This window comes from Brachyhypopomus gauderio, chromosome 2, assembly GCF_052324685.1.
Source record: "Brachyhypopomus gauderio isolate BG-103 chromosome 2, BGAUD_0.2, whole genome shotgun sequence".
NCBI classification, from domain to species: domain Eukaryota; kingdom Metazoa; phylum Chordata; class Actinopteri; order Gymnotiformes; family Hypopomidae; genus Brachyhypopomus; species Brachyhypopomus gauderio.
In genome coordinates, this window is record NC_135212.1 from 10,156,576 (window position 1) to 10,168,960 (window position 12,385).

General features: G+C 50.1%; 1 long non-coding RNA gene across 1 annotated transcript; it reads right to left on the bottom strand.

The window, feature by feature from the left end:
• Positions 1–11,020: 11,020 nt before the first annotated feature.
• LOC143508759 (uncharacterized) lies at positions 11,021–11,891 on the bottom strand. Its single transcript, XR_013129455.1, has 3 exons — positions 11,797–11,891; positions 11,493–11,624; positions 11,021–11,118 (listed from the first exon to the last, which is right to left on the bottom strand). It is a non-coding gene; the product is annotated as an uncharacterized LOC143508759 (long non-coding RNA).
• Between the last annotated feature and the right edge of the window lie 494 nt (positions 11,892–12,385).

Sequence of the window (12,385 nt, forward strand, 5' to 3'; positions counted from 1 at the left end):
GTTTACTCATTTCGTTGGCGTGTGTGTGTGTGTGTGTGTTGGGGGGGGGGGGGGTGGTGGCAGGAGTGGTGTGGTCTGCAACAGTAATGCTATTTCAGCATGGGGACCAGAACGGAGAAAAGTGAGGTGCCAGAGACGCGAAAGTAAACACCACCACGCCGGACACCAGCCGGAGACGGGGGGGGGGGGGGGGGGGGGGGGGGGGGGGGGGTGGGGGGGGGGTAATTGATTGCACAGAACCGCTTGTAGCAGCACCTTTCTGTGTTCAAAGCAGTCCACTTCAGCTGGGGCATTAATAGCTCTGCCTGTTTCGGGGGGACAGTATATGCTAAGAATCACTTTGCCCTGTGGCTGGAAGAAGTGCTGTGTCGCTAAAGTGGCTTTTTTCACGGACTCGCCCTGGTGAAACTGCGCCCACATGGAGCCATGCTTTCTCCCAGTCGGGGGGGGGGGATTCGTTAAGCAGCTTCTGTCAGGACTCTGTGCCGCTCACTCTGAGGTCCCACAGTTGCTTTTCTTCAACTGCAGACGGGCATTAGCGGCTACTTCTCTGCAGGCCGAGGACACTTTAATCTGAAACGCAATTACGGTTATGAGGGGTTAATAAAATAAAGACGACATTACAACGTACGAAACGTGTGTGTGTGCACATGTGTGTGTGACTTAGCCCTTCCCTTACCAAACCCACCACACTTGCGCTCACTCACGCCTGCGAGTGAACAAAGCAATTTTCAGACAGCCAAGTCATTAAGGCCAATGTTAGTCTGCACTGTTCAATTAAGGCTTAAAAATGAGGTCAGTTGCGGAAGGACAAACATATTCTAATGAGCTCCGAATGTGCGGTGCATGAAGATGTACAGCCCGGTTCTATGTCTCAAGTCTCTGGCAGAGTCCTGCTCCATCTGTGAGCTACTGCCCCCCCCCCCCCCCCCCACCACCACCACCACCACCACCCCCTGCATTCACGATGTGCTGCTTTTTAGGCAGTAAGGAATAACAAAACAAAGCCAGCAAACGACGCTTTTAAAAACGCTTACCTGATCATCCAGAATCGCCTGTCACTAATTTTATGCCTTTCCCGCGAGGCTTTGTCACAGCCCGTAATGGGTCGTGGCGGCCCGGGGTTTCACCTCTGCGCTGCCCAAATCAATCTTGAGGCGAGAGCAGGTGTTTGTCCCGGCCGGGCGGTTCGGGAGGGAGTGTGGGGGGGAAGAGTGTGCGCATGTGCCGACCCTGACCTTGGCCCTCCCCACCGCACGAGCGCCATGCACCTGCTGGCCTAGTCCGCATCTCATCCGCGTCCCGACGGCGGAGGTGACACACACGGGGTCCAGACCGCTCCCCCCCTGCCTTTGTGCTGCGCGAGAAAGGGGCGAATAAATGCTGAGGTGTGAAGACCAGGAGAAAACGCGATCGCCTTCGGGACACACGGCGGGCACACGTCAGCCCCGACGCGTCACAGGGGTGGCGTATTCACGCGAGGCGCTGCCACCATCCATCGGCGTGTCTTTCTGGGGTTTTGCAGGCAGAGCACGTTAGTCTCCTGAGCATTGTACCGTGTGAGATGTCTGCAGCGCAAGGCTAACGCGACTTCTAATCCCACGTGAAACTGCGTGTCGTCATCTCCGAAAAAAAAAAAACGCCAAAGTGCGTTTTCCAAGAACATCGGTTAATACACAGCCACGAGGAGGAGGCCATTCAGAAAAGATTACCAGCGAAGGAAATGACGCAGTCACTAATGGCCGCTGCTATTTTCAGACAGTAATCACGGCCAAATGGCGACGGGAAGTTAGAAGAGGGCAGAGATCTCCAGAGTTCCGTCCTCTCATCCTCTCTACTCCACTCATGAACGTCTCCTTCTGCTTCAACGCCTACACCAACGCGTCGCGAGAGTCCTCGGAAAGCCGCCGAGCTGAGCGCAGCCTCAAACTTTTCCCCCCTCGCGACTTAAAATGACAGACCCGCGTCCTCCGCTAGTGTGCGGCTCGCTGGCAAGTCAGACGCTGCCGGTGAAACTTCAGTGATGTTATTTTTTGCCACATGGACCTCATCACTTTTCCCAGGCCCCCCCCCCCCCCCAAACCACCCTACCCCTCCCTCGGACGCCATTATTTTGATTTATGTCATGCGCTGTTTAAATACGGATCAGATCGGCTTGCCGGTGTGCGCCTCCTTCAGACGCAGTACGGGCCTTACGCCACTGCTCACAGGAAGACACGGGCGAACTCTCCCTGCTGTGAAACACACAACTTCTGCCTAATGAGACGTCGTCGGGCGCACGTGAGTTGATGCAACGCTCATTTCCGCAGATGCTGTCAGACAGTCCTCTCCGAGACGTCCGGCAATATGAAATCACCCCGTTACTGACATGACGGATAACGCGCTGTAAACATGTCACAGAAGTGGCCGGACCAGGACAGTAGGCCGTGTCAGGGCAGGGAAGACTGAAGGAAAGTGCAGGAAACTCCAGATGTCCGACTCTAGCAGCAATTAATGTTTCCTGGCAGGGTGAACTGATCTTTTTTGGACATACAAGCTACTTTTCAGGGCTAAAGTCTTTCCTCTATGATCAAAGGTCACCCTCCCTACCACCTCCACTCACCCTCTGTTCAAGTTGTGAGTCGCTACAGTACAAATCGACAGAAGCTCACATTACCTAGCAACAGACGAGGTGATGAGGTGGCACACTAGTGATTTATTCTCGGCGACAGTGATGACCTCTAATGTGCATCGTTCATTTAGCCTTAACCTGGAACAAATGCAGAAACTTAATTGGCTAATATGCATATTGCTACTAAAAGCTAATTAAACGTCCGTGATGGCAGTGTGTTGGGAGTGGGCGTGTGAATAGTGGGTCTAAATGCATTACATTTATGATTGCCAAAAAAAATACGATCAATGGATAGTTTGAAACATTTTTTCAAACTGACTATATTTGCAGGGGAAATAATTCTTCCTTGGTCAGGCAGCAAGTGTGCAATGAAGGACACTGTTCTGAAGCAACATGGTCTACGGAGGTTTGGGTGTGTTTTGTAAAGTCCTTTAATTTTTACATTCCAAAAGCACAACTCATTACTAATGTCTATTTTGTAAATTCCTGACAAATTCCTGAATTCCACGAGCCCAAATCCCCTTCTATGACTCCGGAGTCAGACTGTCTAAAGAAACGAAGTTTCAGTGAAAGGTAAGGATGTTCTGTGTGCAACCATAGCTACGTCTCATTAGTGGAATCTGTCCGGACGTCAGGACGGTCTGCACCTTTAGTCTCTTCCCTGCCCGCTGACAGTCCACCGATGTTACCCATGACGCCCAAGCTTTTGTCAAAGCGAATCTGTGCCTGAAGTCGCGCTTTTCCGAGGCCAGGAGGCGGCTTGCGGGCTTTGGGAGGCAGTCCTGGCACCAGCGCCGCCGTGTCACACCATTACGGTTAATATGCACGCCGCCCCTTGAAAGGAGGCATTCGGAAAGGCGGCCGTCGGCGTGATAAGCGGAGGGGTGACAGATCTCTCGCCAAACCTCCACCTCCCCCACCCTCACACACTCTCTCACCCAACCTCCACCTCCCCCCACCCTCACACACTCTCTCGCCCAACCTCCACCTTCCCCCACCCTCACACACTCTCTCACCCAACCTCCACCTCCCCCCCACCCTCACACACTCTCTCACCCAACCTCCACCTCCCCCCACCCTCACACACTCTCTCACCCAACTCCACCTCCCCCCCACCCTCACACACTCTCTCACCCAACCTCCACCTCCCCCACCCTCACACACTCTCTCGCCCAACCTCCACCTCCCCCCACCCTCACACACTCTCTCACCCAACCTCCACCTCCCCCCACCCTCACACACTCTCTCACCCAACCTCCACCTCCCCCCACCCTCACACACTCTCTCACCCAACCTCCACCTCCCCCCCACCCTCACACACTCTCTCACCCAACCTCCACCTCCCCCCACCCTCACACACTCTCTCGCCCAACCTCCACCTCCCCCCCACCCTCACACACTCTCTCACCCAACCTCCACCTCCCCCCCACCCTCACACACTCTCTCACCCAACCTCCACCTCCCCCCCACCCTCACACACTCTCTCGCCCAACCTCCACCTCCCCCCCACCCTCACACACTCTCTCGCCCAACCTCCACCTCCCCCCCACCCTCACACACTCTCTCGCCCAACCTCCACCTCCCCCCACCCTCACACACTCTCTCGCCCAACCTCCACCTCCCCCCCACCCTCACACACTCTCTCGCCCAACCTCCACCTCCCCCACCCTCACACACTCTCTCACCCAACCTCCACCTCCCCACCCTCACACACTCTCTCGCCCAACCTCCACCTCCCCCCCACCCTCACACACTCTCTCGCCCAACCTCCACCTCCCCCACCCTCACACACTCTCTCTCCCAACCTCCACCTCCCCCCACCCTCACACACTCTCTCGCCCAACCTCCACCTCCCCCCCACCCTCACACACTCTCTCGCCCAACCTCCACCTCCCCCCCGCCCTCACACACTCTCTCGCCCAACCTCCACCTCCCCCACCCTCACACACTCTCTCGCCCAACCTCCACCTCCCCCCCACCCTCACACACTCTCTCGCCCAACCTCCACCTCCCCCCCACCCTCACACACTCTCTCACCCAACCTCCACCTCCCCCCCACCCTCACACACTCTCTCGCCCAACCTCCACCTCCCCCCCACCCTCACACACTCTCTCGCCCAACCTCCACCTCCCCCCCACCCTCACACACTCTCTCGCCCAACCTCCACCTCCCCCCACCCTCACACACTCTCTCGCCCAACCTCCACCTCCCCCACCCTCACACACTCTCTCGCCCAACCTCCACCTCCCCCCACCCTCCTCCTCCAGCTCACACACTCTCTCTCCCCGTCGCACGCCCCGGTCGCTACCGCCAGCGGCTCCCTCCAGCCACCGCCACCCGCCCCCCACGCCACCCCTCTGCCCGCCAGACACATCCACCCCCCCCCCCCCCCCCCCAGACACCTCAGCCCCAGACATCAGCCACCACGAGCCCAAACATCAAGCTGGCAGCCGACAGGGGAACCATGGGAAGTTGTGAGGGAGAGGGGCCATCACACACACACACACACACACACACACACACACACACACACACACACACACACACACACACACTGCACTCCTGGGCTCCTCTACAGTCCATGTGACAGCTACCTTTCAGGGCGATAAGTGGGCCGCGGTGTACAACGGTGACTTCAAAACAGTCCCCACGCCTCACACACACACACACACACACACACACACACACACACACACACACACACACACACACACAAACCAGCTTGTCACACGGGACACTGCAGTGCTCCAGTGACAAATATATTTCAAGAAGGCTGCTGAAAACTATTACACAGTTCTCTACTAATAGCAACTATGGCTAATAATGTATTTGTTCTAAAGGAAACAAAGAAAATTTAATGTCTTCCTCTATTACTGATGTAAACCTGAAACTGCAGTCAGATAATCAGTGAAATAATAAAGTTTCACATATCAATTGTAATACGTTTTTGTAATACGAGTTCATCAGCACAGTGAGAATCACGGTACTGTATCTTCTTTTAAGAATATAATTAGCCTGACAACAGGAAAGGATAACATGGTAGCTGTTAGTAATATCCCAACCAACCAGATAATCAACTTTAATAGTGTCCTATTAATAGAGACTCTAAAAACTTAAGTTATATACTGAGGAAACACACAGAAAAAAAAAACTGAGGTGGACATTTTAGTTATCTGTCATTAAAAATTATTAAGAATTACTACTTGGGCCTAATTGACAAAAATAACTCCAAAAAGTTTCTAAGTTTCTAATGACCTTTATAGCAAATGTTGTTTGCCAAAGGTTGACTAATATATTTTTATCGGAATGTTGTTAGCAGCGTTCTGGCAAATCCTGCATGTTTGTGGAGTCATGAAACAAGGAGTGAAACTGATGAAGTCTGTGAGATCGTTCACGAAGCGTATTCTGTCATTTCGCGTAGCTTCGTCAGAGCATTATATTTACTCTCAGTATTCTAGGCTCTGATGCACGGAGGGCCAATACTGAAAATTATCATTATTCATCTTCAGCGTTTTCAGTGAAAAGAACCTGCTGGCATAAACAAACAGAGGGACGTTATTTGTGAAAAATGATGGGAGATTTCCATAAACGGAAAAGTAACCTCCTCCGTTCAAAACACACACATGTGTAGCCTCCCCCTGTCTGAGTGTGTTTCAGAACAGGAGGAGTGAAATCAACTCAATTTACGCATAACTGCCATTATCATCTCTTCTGAAGGGAATAAGACACTCTCTACTGTACCACACTCACCCTTACTGAGACTCCAGGAACCTGATAAACAGGTATTATGGTTTAGATAGAAAATACCTTTCATATTCACACACACACACACACACACACACACACACACAAACTTCCCTGCTTACATCTCAGCACAAGGTGTGGACAAACTGGCCTCATTAGCAAAGTCATTGTGAACTGTTTATGAGTCAAAGTCATTCTGGGCTGTTTACAAGTCAAAGTCATTCGAGTTTAACTTTTCTCTCCCCAGCCCTGCACATCATGTTTGCTGTAACATACATTTCCCAAATATCCAGGTTCCTAATGAATAACCACAAGACAGCAGGAGCTCGATATGCAAGAAAGTCATTAATAATCATTGGAACGCTTATTGGAGGATTGATATCGAAATCTCATGCTGTTGTGAAGCCAACTGTACGTGTCCTTATATGACATGTTCAAGAGGCAAATACAGCAAATTTGCTTCCAATGGGGAACGCAGCACAGAATGTGACTTGGCCAAAGTTAATAGTGCCAGTCAAACTTTAACGTTTCTGAATAGTGGTGATTGTGGGGAAAAAAGCAATTACTTCTTAGTGAGATAAATTATAAAGGGAGGGTCACATCTCAGAAAAACTCTCTCTCAAACTAGACGTACAGAAAAAAAAACCCCCCTTCCAAAGATACACGCCTTTTTGCACTTGTCGAGCTGAGAGTCCTCCCAAAGCCCCGCCCCCCGCCTTCCCCCCCCCCCGCCTTTGCTTGCTAATGGAATCCTAACCTGGTGCAGTAAGGTTGATTAGGATGGATTAGTCGACTTCAATTCATCTCCGTTCGCATTTGAAAAGGCGAAGCCAAACGCTCCCCCCGTCCCCGATGCTTTAAATCTCCCCGTTCCGCTACTCGAGCTGCTGCGCTAAGCCGCGCTCTCCGGTTCCGTTCCAGTCCTACTCCTCAATCTGCGCTCTTGCACGCCTCAAGTGCGGCAGGATGCGGGGGCTGGCGGCGGGCCTGTGTGAGCGTGCACGTGCAAATATCCGAACGGAACCGATGGCGCCGACCTGGAGGTGCGCGGCAGGCCCGGTTCGCAGCTTGACCTGACTTTCATCAGGGGCATCACAAAGACAATTCCGCCTCTGGAAGTGGATGATAGGAACGTTCTTCAATCAAACCTTCTGCAATCGGTTCTTCGTCGGATCAAACCGTGTTCAACGGTGCTAAAGAAGAACTTCCCGTCACGTGAGACGGGAGGCCTGCAGCATTGTCAGGATATCACTTTTCCCGACACCTCCGATCAGCCCAATCGGATTTCGCTATGCACACTTCCAGAGGTCGAGTCAAGAAGGGCCCAGACACAGAGCTAACCCCCCCCCCCCCCCCCCCCCAGGGGGCATCTGCCAAACACCCCACACACCCCAGGCTCTGCAGAACTGTGGTCTGCAGTCATTCAGCTGAGCTAATTAAGGAGCACTGGTCATGCTGATTAGCTCCCACTGTAGAAGTTCAGAGCAGCCTGTCGGGGGGTCGCTTCCGGCCAAAGCGCCAGCACTGCGTGCGTCTCCAGGAAGAGCTCAGCAAGGCGCCGTGGAGTCGCCTAGATATGCCGCGACCTTTATGTCACCACCTTCACCGCATACCCGTATATGGAAAGCACATGACACGCATATTCTCTTTCTCGCACATGCGAACGTGCAGACGGACTCGCCCCCCCCCCCCCCCCCCCCCTCTGCTAGCACGCTAACGCGCTCCTTCGTTCCTTCTCGCGTGCCTGTGCATGTGTCGCAACAAACGTGAGACCACACCACAAATCTGCGTGCGACGTGGCTTAGGAGCGGGGGGACACGACTCCCTCTACAGGCGAGGAGTGGGACTGATACAGGGGTGATAGTGGGAAAAACTCCTGAGCCTGAACTTTTTCTGGGGGGGGGGGGGGGGGGGGGGGGGGGGAATGTTAGTGTACCATATTTAGAATATTTTATAATTAATCTAATCTTAATTAATAATAAATAAGTCAGGTAATCATTATAGTGAAAAAAAAAACTAATTTCTATTAATATTCTGAGAAAATGCTGTAACCTAAAGATTTAGATTAGACACAATATGTTAAAAACAGGCATAATTAATTATTTATTCATTACTGTTCGTAAATTATAGGATACCAGACAACTCAAAGAAATTATGCAAATAAAGTTTAAAAGAATTACAAGTATTATGATTATAGTTAGTTTTTTATATATTTAATTTTTTATAAATTTATTAAATTTTTTAATTTAATAAATTTAATAAATATTTTGTGTTGGTTTATTAGGACATACATTTTGTGCTTTTGTTCATGTATTACAACTTACGCCGTAAGGCGGCCAGGATGAACCAGATCGTCTGACCACCTGTACCGGCTAAAAAAAAAACACTCTTATATTTCTGATAAAAATTTAACTTAATCAGAATAAAGATAAAATACTGAAGTTATCTTGCATCTACCTCTGAAGCTCTTCCGATGTCTGAAATACAGGCGGTCCCCGGGTTACGACGTTGATCCGTCGTAAATCGATTTTTGGTGTAAATCGGAACATACGTACATGTATGTACGTAAATAACGTACTATACGCAGTTATCCTATCCTAAAGCTAGCCTTTTGGCAAATACCTTTGTCCATAGCTGCGTTTAACTAATCCTGACGCCACGCACACCAAACACCAAGTTCCGTTTACGACGCAGAACCATTTAGGTCCAAACAAGGCTTTATACAGTAAATGGGAGATGTGTAGTAACCACAAAAAATCGTAACTTGGGAACCTCGTAAGGATCATATTTCGGCCTCAAAACAGATAGCATGCGCGCGCGTGTGGTTTATCATTATGATTTGACGGATTCCCCCCCCAATTGTTTTTCTCGCGGACATGTCGGTACGCCGGAATTCCGGCGTGGCGCCTGAAAACTATCAGGCCTGCTGATAGCCTAGCACACGGCAGACTTTGACTGCCTCAAAGGGAAGTGTGTTAAATACCCATGGTCTGTGGAAACATCTTCTAAGCACTGAAGGTTATTCTGTATCGTACCTTGCTCCATTCAAGAGGAGGACAAAATGCCGTCTTTGTTTCCCTGGGGATGTCCAATAGGGAAGTGCTTTCCATAACTCAGGCCAAATGTGCCCATTCGAATAGCAAAATGTCTGGAGGATAAATTTAGCCCTAATAGAGGCACTAATAGCATAATGTAGGTGTTATCATTACACATGTCCTCATGCTTCCTGTCTCCTCTGTTGGTATTCTGACACAGGCCGCCTTCTCTTTAACAACGACACTCGATATTTATGCACCATCTATGCTGGGCCAAACTAGTATCTCATTTGTACAGGCCTTTGTCAGGTACCACAGTTGTGATTATATCCTTGGACCAATCAGAGGAGTTGGTGTGGCGCAGAGAGGGCGTGGCCCCGGCATGGTGGGTGGGGCTCATGCCCGCGGAGGAGGGGCTTGCACACACTGACGAGGGAAGATGGAAATTCTAATTTCCCTGAAAATGCAATAAAGCTGTCGCATTTTGGCCCCAAACAAATAAATAATGTATCACTGGCGAGCAAGCAAATTGAATCGTGTTCAGTATCCAAAGAGCTTGTGTCCTAAAAGATTCCATTTTTAGATAATTAAGAAAATGGTGGAACTTCTGCGGTTGCCTTTGAACTCTTCCACCACCACCACAACCACCACCAAAAAATAAAAATAAACCTTTCCTCCAGATAGAATAAATTGTGTGTTCTCAAGACTTGAAATCAATTTAGTACAGGAGTTTTTGAAAAACCTCCTAACACTCTCACCTGAATTTTAGAAACCTGTATTTAAAGTTTGGCCTAATTTTCAGTGTAGCCCCAAGCAGAGAGAGTGGCTCTGGGATAATGACGGCGCTCACAAGGAAACAAAGCAAACACTAGTCATTCTGTGTCTGGAGCCAATTAACACATCCAACCTGGCTACATTCATTTGCAGCTTCGGCAAAACCGACAAACGAGAACTGTTTAAATAAGCGTTGCATCATTTGAAAAGGTGAGGCAGGCCAGGAAAAGTGAGAAAGTAACTTTTTGGCAAGAGGCAGCCTAGTCCTGATATCGCAGAAACCCAACGACCACTGAGCGAGCCCCCCTCAGATGCTGTGGTTACGATGCGCCGGCCGGCCGCCAAGGCGCCGAACAGCGAGGACACTTTCTTTGATTGCCACAGACCTCGAGCCGCGTCGCCGTGGCAATGCGGAACTCGTGATGCGGCGCTATCTCGGCACAGCTGGCGGCCGACGTCGGAGCCAGATCTCCCGCTGCGCTCGCGGAATGACACGCAGCGCGGCCGCGGGCCACGGCACGCTCGCGTTGTCAAAACAAAGACCAGCTTTGCAGCGGACCGGATTTCATTCGCCTTTTATGTTGAGGATGGGAGCAATGGGGCCAGGTGGGAGAACGGCTAGAGTGATACAGCCAGTGTAGATTTAGTAAATTTGCAACCAAAATATTCAAATAAAAGATATAACCAAACTCGGTGGCAAGAATACGCCTCCCAACGCAAGTTTGCATGGGGCCGTCTACTGACAAGCCACACCGAAATCTCATCAGACAAAATGGAGAGTTAATATATTTTTATTCATGCAGCACGATGTGGTTCAGGGCAGGTTCTGCGTCTGGGCTCTGATCTCTTCATTGTTTTATGTAGATGAGGAAGACGGGGTGATCCGGCACCCCGGCTCTGAGTGGACTGACTTTAATCCAAACATCTCGTCCTGCTTCTCTAAAAAGGTCATTCTGTACACACGCGTGATTTGCAGGGTGGTCAGGCTCGGTGATATGCACACAAATGTGCATGAGCACACACGCTCGCGCACACATACAGACACACACACACACACACACACACACGAACACACACATGCACAGATCAGAACGTCAGCAGGGGTAAGTCACTATTTTTATGCTGGGAGGTTTTTATGTATTTTTTGTATGTATTTACATATTTGTTTTATATTTGTAAACATTTGTGATTGTAGCACGTTTAACTGTTGAACAAATGTGCTTATTTGTGACAAAATTACTTTTCTGTGTTTGGGTGCATTTGTCCAAAGTTAAAATATCAAGATACTTGTAGTTTCAAATTGGCCATTACTAGTTCTGGCACAAACCGTTATTCCCACACTCATCATAATGTGCGGTTGGACTGGTAGTCACTGTGAGCTCCCACCACCGCAATGGCCAAACCAACACGTCAACTCCGCAGCCAGTGAAGCCGTACACAAAGCCAAGACTGATGGAGACTGTTGATAAAAACAGAGAAAAAACATAAATAGGGGTGAGTTTTTTTTTTCCAATGGACAATTGTCCATTTGGTGTAACCCTAAATTCATTTGGTGTTACCCTAAATTCATTTGGTGTTACCCTAAATTCATTTGGTGTAACACATCATATATTAGGTCTAACATGACTCACCACTGCACTCATCACTTTCACCACCATGTCAGCCGACATGGAAACCGAAAAGCTTGTGTAGCCGCCTGTCACCGTTCTGTCTGATAGAATGACAACGTCGCTTGTCAGTCTGAAGTGCCAAAAGGTGAGGAAGGCAATCAAAATCAGGAGAACACTTACAGCTAATTAACCCTCGTTCCAACTTATAATGATGATTAGCAGACTAGCGGCAGTGTGAATTGAATTCGCGAGCGGTTCTTCAGAGCTCGATCTGGCTAACAAAGCCAGCAGAGCTCCAGCATCCTCACCCCCCGGCAGACGGTTCTGGATTGCGGGAGCCTGTGGAGGATAACGGCGGTGTGGCTGGCGAGGATTCTCACTGCTCCCTTGCTGATTTATGGGCAAAGGTCCGTCTCGGGCGTCTCGGAAAGTTCGTACTGATCTCGGATCCTGGCAGCAATGTGCATTAGTGCGTGTCGGGCAAAACCTCATCCCAAAACAGAACTCTTAGTCCAAACAGGATGGATGAGAGTGCGCCAACAAACCGAGCCGGCGCCAAGTTGTGTTACCGCCACTGCCTTTCTTTGTAAGCCCGTGTGGGACTGTAGAG